The 9,239-nt window shown below is 49.6% G+C and overlaps 1 pseudogene; it reads right to left on the bottom strand.

Annotated features, from left to right (window-relative positions):
* Positions 1 to 204: 204 nt before the first annotated feature.
* On the bottom strand, positions 205 to 3,689 carry LOC124028667 (annotated as a pseudogene).
* Between the last annotated feature and the right edge of the window lie 5,550 nt (positions 3,690 to 9,239).

Raw genomic sequence — 9,239 nt, 5'->3', positions numbered from 1 at the left:
ACACTGTTCTGACCAGCCTCTGTCTCACTACTGCCATCTAGTGGACAGGACAATACACTGTTCTGACCAGCCTCTCCTGTCTCACTACTGCCATCTAGTGGAGAACAGGAAAATACACTGTTTGCATAGAACAACACACAGGCAAAGAGACTGGCTTTCTATCCTCTGGGATATAGGCCCACAGACAACACTGAATGGTTTATATGTTGGAACAAATTATAAACTTTAATCATCTTATACACCAAGTGGACAGGAGAAAACAACAGTTGCTGTGACAGAAATATGACTTCCAGGACTCAACGAGGACGTTTCTAAAAAAGACATCCGTAACCTCTCATCACATCTTCTCCATCAGCTCTCATCTTCTCCATCAGCTCAATCACAGGTTGAGGATGAAGCGGTCAACCTTCTCCAAGTAAGGTGGCTTCAGGTGTTCCTGCAGTTCAGTCTTCTTCACCCACAGGAAAGGTTCTTTCTGATTGGCTGAACCCGCGGACAGGAAAGGTTCTTTCTGACTGGCTGAACCAGAGGACAGGAAAGGTTCTTTCTGATTGGCTGAACCAGCAGTCAGGAAAGGATCTTTCTGACGGGCTGAACCAGCGGACAGGAGAGCTTTGAAAAAGAAGACCTTGGCTCCCACGCAGCGCTCTGTCCGGACCTCTTTGGGGAATGCGTACCTGTACACTCCACAGGGGTGTTGCCAAGGAACGTAGCCTTGAAATCAGCCTCTGGAACCAAGAACAAACTTGGCGTTAGAACGGAGTTGGAGAACACAGAATGTAGAGTCTTTACTGATGTACCAGTATAGTGTTGAGGTGAAGGGCTCTATCATGATACAGAACTAGAATAGTTAGATATAGAGCCCTGATCAATAATATTGCATATATCTCCTGCTCAAGCATGTGCCGTGTAGATATTTCTGGAACCTTCCAGAGTCCAGCACTAGAGAAGGTGTTGGAAACCTGATGGAAATGTCTGACAGAGGAAACACTGCATCCCCCCCCCAAATTGTCCCCCTAATTCAGAGCACTAGACCAGGGCCTATAAAGTAGTGCACTAGATAGGGCTCCAGTACCACCACACAGCTGACCTGGCAGGCTGCTGAGGCCTCTCTCTGCTGTCTGTCGGAGAGTCTCCCCTGCCTCCCACTGGGCCTGAGGGAGCAGCCAGATGGTCTCTTTACCGACAGTCTGCTGGACCAGCAGGACCAGGCTGTCTCCTAGACACCTCTCCACTGAGCCCAGCGGTGTCCCACCTACATCTGAAGCACAGAGTTACAGGTCAGTTTGACAGTCTGCTGGACCAGGCTGTCTCCTAGACACCTCTCCACTGAGTCCAGCGGTGTCCCACCTACATCTGAAGCACAGAGTTACAGGTCAGTTTGACAGTCTGCTGGACCAGGCTGTCTCCTACACACCTCTCCACTGAGCCCAGTGGTGTCCCACCTACATCTGAAGCACAGAGTTACAGGTCAGTTTGACAGTCTGTATTTTCCTAATGGACCAGGCTGTCTACCTGAGGGAAAATGTTGTTACTCCACTGAGCCCAGCGGTGTCCCACCAGCATCTGGAGATGCACAGAGTCTACAGGTCAGTTTGAGTCAGTCTGCTGGACCAGGCTGTCACTGTTACACCTCTTCACTGAGCATTTCAGCGGTGTCCCACCTACATCTGAAGCACAGAGTTCAGGTCAGTTTCCAGTCTGTTGTTTACCAGAAGCTGTCTCTGTTAGTCTCCACCTGTTCCACTGAGCCCACTGTGTCTCCACCTGTTGTTTCTGAAGCACAGAGTTACAGGTCAGTTTGATTTCAGTCTGCTGGATTTCCAGGCTGTCTCCTGTTAGACACACTCTCCACTGAGCCCAGCGGTGTCCCACCTCCATCTGATGAAGCACAGTTAGTTACAGGTCAGTTTGACAGTCAATGTATTTTTCCTGTTATCACCGACTGTGTTGACTGATAACTACCTTGAGGGAAAATGTTGTTACCGGCTGAGCTGTTGTCCCACCCAGCTATCTGGAGATGACTGCATTAACTGTTAGTCTCCACCTATGGATAAAGCATTTCACTGTTAGTCTCCACCTGTTGTTTATGAAGCATTTCACTGTTAGTCTCCACCTGTTGTTCATGAAGCATTTCACTGTTAGTCTCCACCTGTTGATATGAAGCATTTCACTGTTAGTCTCCACCTGTTGTTTATGAAGCATTTCACTGTTAGTCTCCACCTGTTGTTTATGAAGCATTTCACTGTTAGTCTCCACCTGTTGTTTATGAAGCATTTCACTGTTAGTCTCCACCTGTTGTTTATGAAGCATTTCACTGTTAGTCTCCACCTGTTGTTTATGAAGCATTTCACTGTTAGTCTCCACCTGTTGTTTATGAAGCATTTCACTGTTAGTCTCCACCTGTTGCTCATGAAGCATTTCACTGTTAGTCTCCACCTGTTGTTTATGAAGCATTTCACTGTTAGTCTCCACCTGTTGTTTATGAAGCATTTCACTGTTAGTCTCCACCTGTTGTTTATGAAGCATTTCACTGTTAGTCTCCACCTGTTGTTTATGAAGCATTTCACTGTTAGTCTCCACCTGTTGTTTATGAAGCATTTCACTGTTAGTCTCCACCTGTTGTTTATGAAGCATTTCACTGTTAGTCTCCACCTGTTGTTCATGAAGCATTTCACTGTTAGTCTCCACCTGTTGTTCATGAAGCATTTCACTGTTAGTCTCCACCTGTTGTTTATGAAGCATTTCACTGTTAGTCTCCACCTGTTGGTCGTGAAGCATTTCACTGTTAGTCTCCACCTGTTGTTTATGAAGCATTTCACTGTTAGTCTCCACCTGTTGGTTTATGAAGCATTTCACTGTTAGTCTCCACCTGTTGTTTATGAAGCATTTCACTGTTAGTCTCCACCTGTTGTTTATGAAGCATTTCACTGTTAGTCTCCACCTGTTGTTCATGAAGCATTTCACTGGTTAGTCTCCACCTGTTGGTCATGAAGCATTTCACTGTTAGTCTCCACCTGTTGTTCATGAAGCATTTCACTGGTTAGTCTCCACCTGTTGGTCATGAAGCATTTCACTGGTTAGTCTCCACCTGTTGTTCATGAAGCATTTCACTGTTAGTCTCCACCTGTAGTTATGAAGCATTTCACTGTTAGTCTCCACCTGTTGTTTATGAAGCATTTCACTGGTTAGTCTCCACCTGTTGATATGAAGCATTTCACTGTTAGTCTCCACCTGTTGTTTATGAAGCATTTCACTGTTAGTCTCCACCTGTTGATATGAAGCATTTCACTGTTAGTCTCCACCTGTTGATATGAAGCATTTCACTGTTAGTCTCCACCTGTTGATATGAAGTATTTCACTGTTAGTCTCCACCTGTTGATATGAAGCACGTGACCAATAACATGTGATTTATTATTTGATTTGTTCCTAATGTTTTCATGAAGCATTTCATAGAGTCTCCACCTGTTGTTCATGAAGCATTTCACTGGTTAGTCTCCACCTGTTGGTCATGAAGCATTTCTGTTAGTCTCCACCTGTTGTTCATGAATATTTCACTGTTAGAGCAGGTTGAAGTGTTTGAGTTTCTGTTCCCAGGTGTCCTCCTGGTCTCCACCTGGTGATGGTCTCCTGGCCACCTGTTGATATGAAGTCTGCCTCCTCCTCATCTGAATCATTTAGTTGTCTGCCTGTTTTAAGCAGTCAATAACATGTGATTTATTATCTGAGTCCTCAATGTTTTGTCGAGCCTCTGTTCATGATCCATGACAGCAACCTTCTGACTCCAGCTCCATCTGGGATTGGATATGTTTGAGTTTCTGTTCCCACCCTGTCCTCCCCTAGGATATCACCTGGCCACCTCTCAACCCCTAGGAATCATAGTTGTCTGCCACACCCCTAGGATCAGACACGTTCTCAACCCCTCAAGGATATGTTCATGATCCGACGTCACCCTCTCAACCCCTAGGATATCACAGGACGTCACCCTCTCAACCCCGAGGATATCACAGAGACGTCACCCTCTCAACCCCGAGGATATCACAGAGACGTCACCCTCTCAACCCCGAGTATATCAGAGACGTCACCCTCTCAACCCCTAGGATATCACAGAGACGTCACCCTCTCAACCCCTAGGATATCAGAGACGTCACCCTCTCAACCCCTAGGATATCAGAGACGTCACCCTCTCAACTCCTATGATATCAGAGACGTCAGCCTCTCAACCCCCGAGGATATCACAGAGACGTCAGCCTCTCAACCCCCGAGGATATCACAGAGACGTCAGCCTCTCAACCCCTAGGATATCACAGAGACGTCACCCTCTCAACCCCTAGGATATCACAGAGACGTCACCCTCTCAACCCCTAGGATATCACAGAGACGTCACCCTCTCAACCCCTAGGATATCACAGAGACGTCACCCTCTCAACCCCTAGGATATCACAGAGACGTCACCCTCTCAACCCCTAGGATATCACAGAGACGTCACCCTCTCAACCCCTAGGATATCAGAGACGTCACCCTCTCAACCCCTAGGATATCACGGAGACGTCACCCTCTCAACCCCGAGGATATCAGAGACGTCACCCTCTCAACTCCTATGATATCACAGAGACCCTCTCAACCCCGAGGATATCACGGAGACGTCACCCTCTCAACCCCTAGGATATCACAGAGATGTCACCCTCTCAACCCCTAGGATATCACAGAGACCCTCTCAACCCCTAGGATATCACAGAGACGTCACCCTCTCAACCCCTAGGATATCACAGAGACGTCACCCTCTCAACCCCTAGGATATCACAGAGACGTCACCCTCTCAACCCCTAGGATATCACAGAGACGTCACCCTCTCAACCCTAGACAACTAGACACCAATATCACTAGACAACTCAACACCAACATCACTAGACACCTAGCCTACAGCTAGACACCAACATCACTAGACACCAACATCACTAGACACCTAGCCTACAGCTAGACACCAACATCACTAGACACCAACATCACTAGACACCAACATCACTAGACACCAACATCACTAGACACCAACATCACTAGACACCAACAACACTAGACACCAACATCCCTAGACACCTAGACTACAGCTAGACACCAACATCACTAGACACCTAGCCTACAGCTAGACACCAATATCACTAGACACCTAGCCTACAGCTAGACACCAACATCCCTAGACACCAACATCACTAGACACCAACATCCCTAGACACCAACATCCCTAGACACCTAGACTACAGCTAGACACCAATATCCCTAGACACCAACATCCCTAGACACCTAGACTACAGCTAGACACCAACATCCCTAGACAACATCCCTAGACACCAACATCCCTAGACATCAACATCACTAGACACCTAGCCTACAGCTAGACACCAACATCACTAGACACCTAGCCTACAGCTAGACACCAACATCACTAGACACCAACATCCCTAGACACCAACATCCCTAGACACCAACATCCTAGACGCCTAGACACCTAGCCATCACTAGACACCAAGCTAGACACCTAGCCTACAGCTAGACACCAACATCACTAGACACCAATATCACTAAACACCTAGCCTACAGCTAGACACCAACATCACTAGACACCAACATCACTAGACACCTAGCCTACAGCTAGACACCAACATCACTAGACACCAATATCACTAGACACCTAGCCTACACCTAGACACCAACATCACTAGACACCAACATCACTAGACACCTAGCCTACACCTAGACACCAATATCACTAGACACCAACATCACTAGACACCTAGCCTACAGCTAGACACCAATATCACTAGACACCAACATCACTAGACACCTAGCCTACACCTAGACACCAATATCACTACAGCTAGACACCACACCAACATCACTAGACACCAATCATCACTAGACACCTAACCTCACAGACACCAGCCTACAGCTAGACACCAATATCACTAGACACCAACATCACTAGACACCAACATCACTAGACACCAACATCACTAGACACCTAGCCTACAGCTAAACACCTACATTTAACATTTACATTTAAGTCATTTAGCAGACGCTCTTATCCAGAGCGACTTACAAATTGGTGCATTCACCTTATGACATCCAGTGGGACAGTCACTTAACAATAGTGCATCTAAAACTTAGGGGGGGTGGGGTGAGAGGGATTACTTAACCTATCCTAGGTATTCCTTAAAGAGGTGGGGTTTCAGGTGTCTCCGGAAGGTGGTGATTGACTCCGCTGTCCTGGCGTCGTGAGGGAGTTTGTTCCACCATTGGGGGGCCAGGGCAGCGAACAGTTTTGACTGGGCTGAGCGGGAGCTGTACTTCCTCAGTGGTAGGGAGGCGAGCAGGCCAGAGGTGGATGAACGCAGTGCCCTTGTTTGGGTGTAGGGCCTGATCAGAGCCTGGAGGTACTGAGGTGCCGTTCCCCTCACAGCTCCGTAGGCAAGCACCATGGTCTTGTAGCGGATGCGAGCTTCAACTGGAAGCCAGTGGAGAGAACGGAGGAGCGGGGTGACGTGAGAGAACTTGGGAAGGTTGAACACCAGACGGGCTGCGGCGTTCTGGATGAGTTGAAGGGGTTTAATGGCACAGGCAGGGAGCCCAGCCAACAGCGAGTTGCAGTAATCCAGACGGGAGATGACAAGTGCCTGGATTAGGACCTGCGCCGCTTCCTGTGTGAGGCAGGGTCGTACTCTGCGGATGTTGTAGAGCATGAACCTACAGGAACGGGCCACCGCCTTGATGTTAGTTGAGAACGACAGGGTGTTGTCCAGGATCACGCCAAGGTTCTTGGCGCTCTGGGAGGAGGACACAATGGAGTTGTCAACCGTGATGGCGAGATCATGGAACGGGCAGTCCTTCCCCGGGAGGAAGAGCAGCTCCGTCTTGCCGAGGTTCAGCTTGAGGTGGTGATCCGTCATCCACACTGATATGTCTGCCAGACATGCAGAGATGCGATTCGCCACCTGGTCATCAGAAGGGGGAAAGGAGAAGATTAATTGTGTGTCGTCTGCATAGCAATGATAAGAGAGACCATGTGAGGTTATGACAGAGCCAAGTGACTTGGTGTATAGCGAGAATAGGAGAGGGCCAAGAACAGAGCCCTGGGGGACACCAGTGGTGAGAGCGCGTGGTGAGGAGACAGATTCTCGCCACGCCACCTGGTAGGAGCGACCTGTCAGGTAGGACGCAATCCAAGCGTGGGCCGCGCCGGAGATGCCAAACTCGGAGAGGAGGATCTGATGGTTCACAGTATCGAAGGCAGCCGATAGATCTAGAAGGATGAGAGCAGAGGAGAGAGAGTTAGCTTTAGCAGTGCGGAGCGCCTCCGTGATACAGAGGAGAGCAGTCTCAGTTGAATGACTAGTCTTGAAACCTGACTGATTTGGATCAAGAAGGTCATTCAGAGAGAGATAGCGGGAGAGCTGGCCAAGGACGGCACGTTCAAGAGTTTGAGAGAAAAGAAAGAAGGGATACTGGTCTGTAATTGTTGACATCGGAGGGATCGAGTGTAGGTTTTTCAGAAGGGGTGCAACTCTCGCTCTCTTGAAGACGGAAGGGACGTAGCCAACGGTCAGGGATGAGTTGATGAGCGAGGTGAGGTAAGGGAGAAGGTCTCCGGAAATGGTCTGGAGAAGAGAGGAGGGGATAGGGTCAGCGGGCAGGTTGTTGGGCGGCCGGCCGTCACAAGACGCGAGATTTCATCTGGAGAGAGAGGGGAGAAGAGGTCAGAGCACAGGGTAGGGCAGTGTGAGCAGAACCAGCGGTGTCGTTTGACTTAGCAAACGAGGATCGGATGTCGTCGACCTTCTTTTCAAAATGGTTGTGAAGTCATCTGCAGAGAGGAGGAGGGGGGGAGGGGGCGGAGGATTCAGGAGGGAGGAGAAGGTGGCAAAGAGCTTCCCTAGGGTTAGAGGCAGATGCTTGGAATTTAGCGTGGTAGAAAGTGGCTTTAGCAGCAGAGACAGAGGAGGAAAATGTAGAGAGGAGGGAGTGAAAGGATGCCAGGTCCGCAGGGAGGCGGTTTTCCTCCATTTCCGCTCGGCTGCCCGGAGCCCTGTTCTGTGAGCTCGCAATGAGTCATCGAGCCACGGAGGCGGGAGGGGAGGACCGAGCCGGCCTGGAGGATAGGGGACATAGAGAGTCAAGGGATGCAGAGAGAGGGGGGAGAGGAGGGTTGAGGAGGCAGAATCAGGAGATAGGTGGGAGAAGGTTTGAGGCGGAGGAAGAGATGATAGGATGGAAGGAGAGGTAGCGGGGAGAGAGAGCGAAGGTTGGGACGGCGCGATACCATCCGAGTAGGGGCAGTGTGGGAGGTGTTGGATGAGAGCGAGAGGGAAAAGGATACAAGGCAGTGGTCGGAGACTTGGAGGGGGAGTTGCAATGAGGTTAGTGGAAGAACAGCATCTAGTAAAGATGAGGTCGAGCGTATTGCCTGCCTTGTGAGTAGGGGGAAGGTGAGAGGTGAGGTCAAAGAGGAGGGAGTGGAAAGAAGGAGGCAGAGAGGAAAGAGTCAAAGGTAGACGTGGGGGAGGTTAAAGTCGCCCAGAACTGTGAGAGGTGAGCCGTCCTCAGGAAAGGAGCTTATCAAGGCATCAAGCTCATTGATGAACTCTCCGAGGGAACCTGGAGGCGATAAATGATAAGGATGTTAAGCTTGGAAAGGGCTAGTAACTGTGACAGCATGGAATTCAAAGGAGGCGATAGACAGATGGGTAAGGGGAGAAAGAGAGAATGACCACTTGGGAGAGATGAGGATCCCGGTGCCACCACCCCGCTGACCAGACGCTCTCGGGGTGTGCGAGAACACGTGGGCGGACGAAGAGAGAGCAGTAGGAGTAGCAGTGTTGTCTGTGGTGATCCATGTTTCCGTCAGTGCCAAGAAGTCGAGGGACTGGAGGGAGGCATAGGCTGAGATGAACTCTGCCTTGTTGACCGCAGATTGGCAGTTCCAGAGGCTACCGGAGACCTGGAACTCCACGTGGGTCGTGCGCGCTGGGACCACCAGAGTAGGGTGGCCGCGGCCACGCGGTGAGGAGCGTTTGTATGGTCTGTGCAGAGAGGAGAGAACAGGGATAAACAGACACATAGTTGACAGGCTACAGAAGAGGCTACGCTAATGCAAAGGAGATTGGAATGACAAGTGGACTACACGTCTCGAATGTTCAGAAAGTTAAGCTACGTAGCAAGAATCTTATTGACTAAAATGATAGCCT

Source organism: Oncorhynchus gorbuscha, unplaced genomic scaffold (assembly GCF_021184085.1).
Source record: "Oncorhynchus gorbuscha isolate QuinsamMale2020 ecotype Even-year unplaced genomic scaffold, OgorEven_v1.0 Un_scaffold_4633, whole genome shotgun sequence".
Classification (NCBI taxonomy): domain Eukaryota; kingdom Metazoa; phylum Chordata; class Actinopteri; order Salmoniformes; family Salmonidae; genus Oncorhynchus; species Oncorhynchus gorbuscha.
This window is presented reverse-complemented; position numbering and strand designations above follow the sequence as displayed.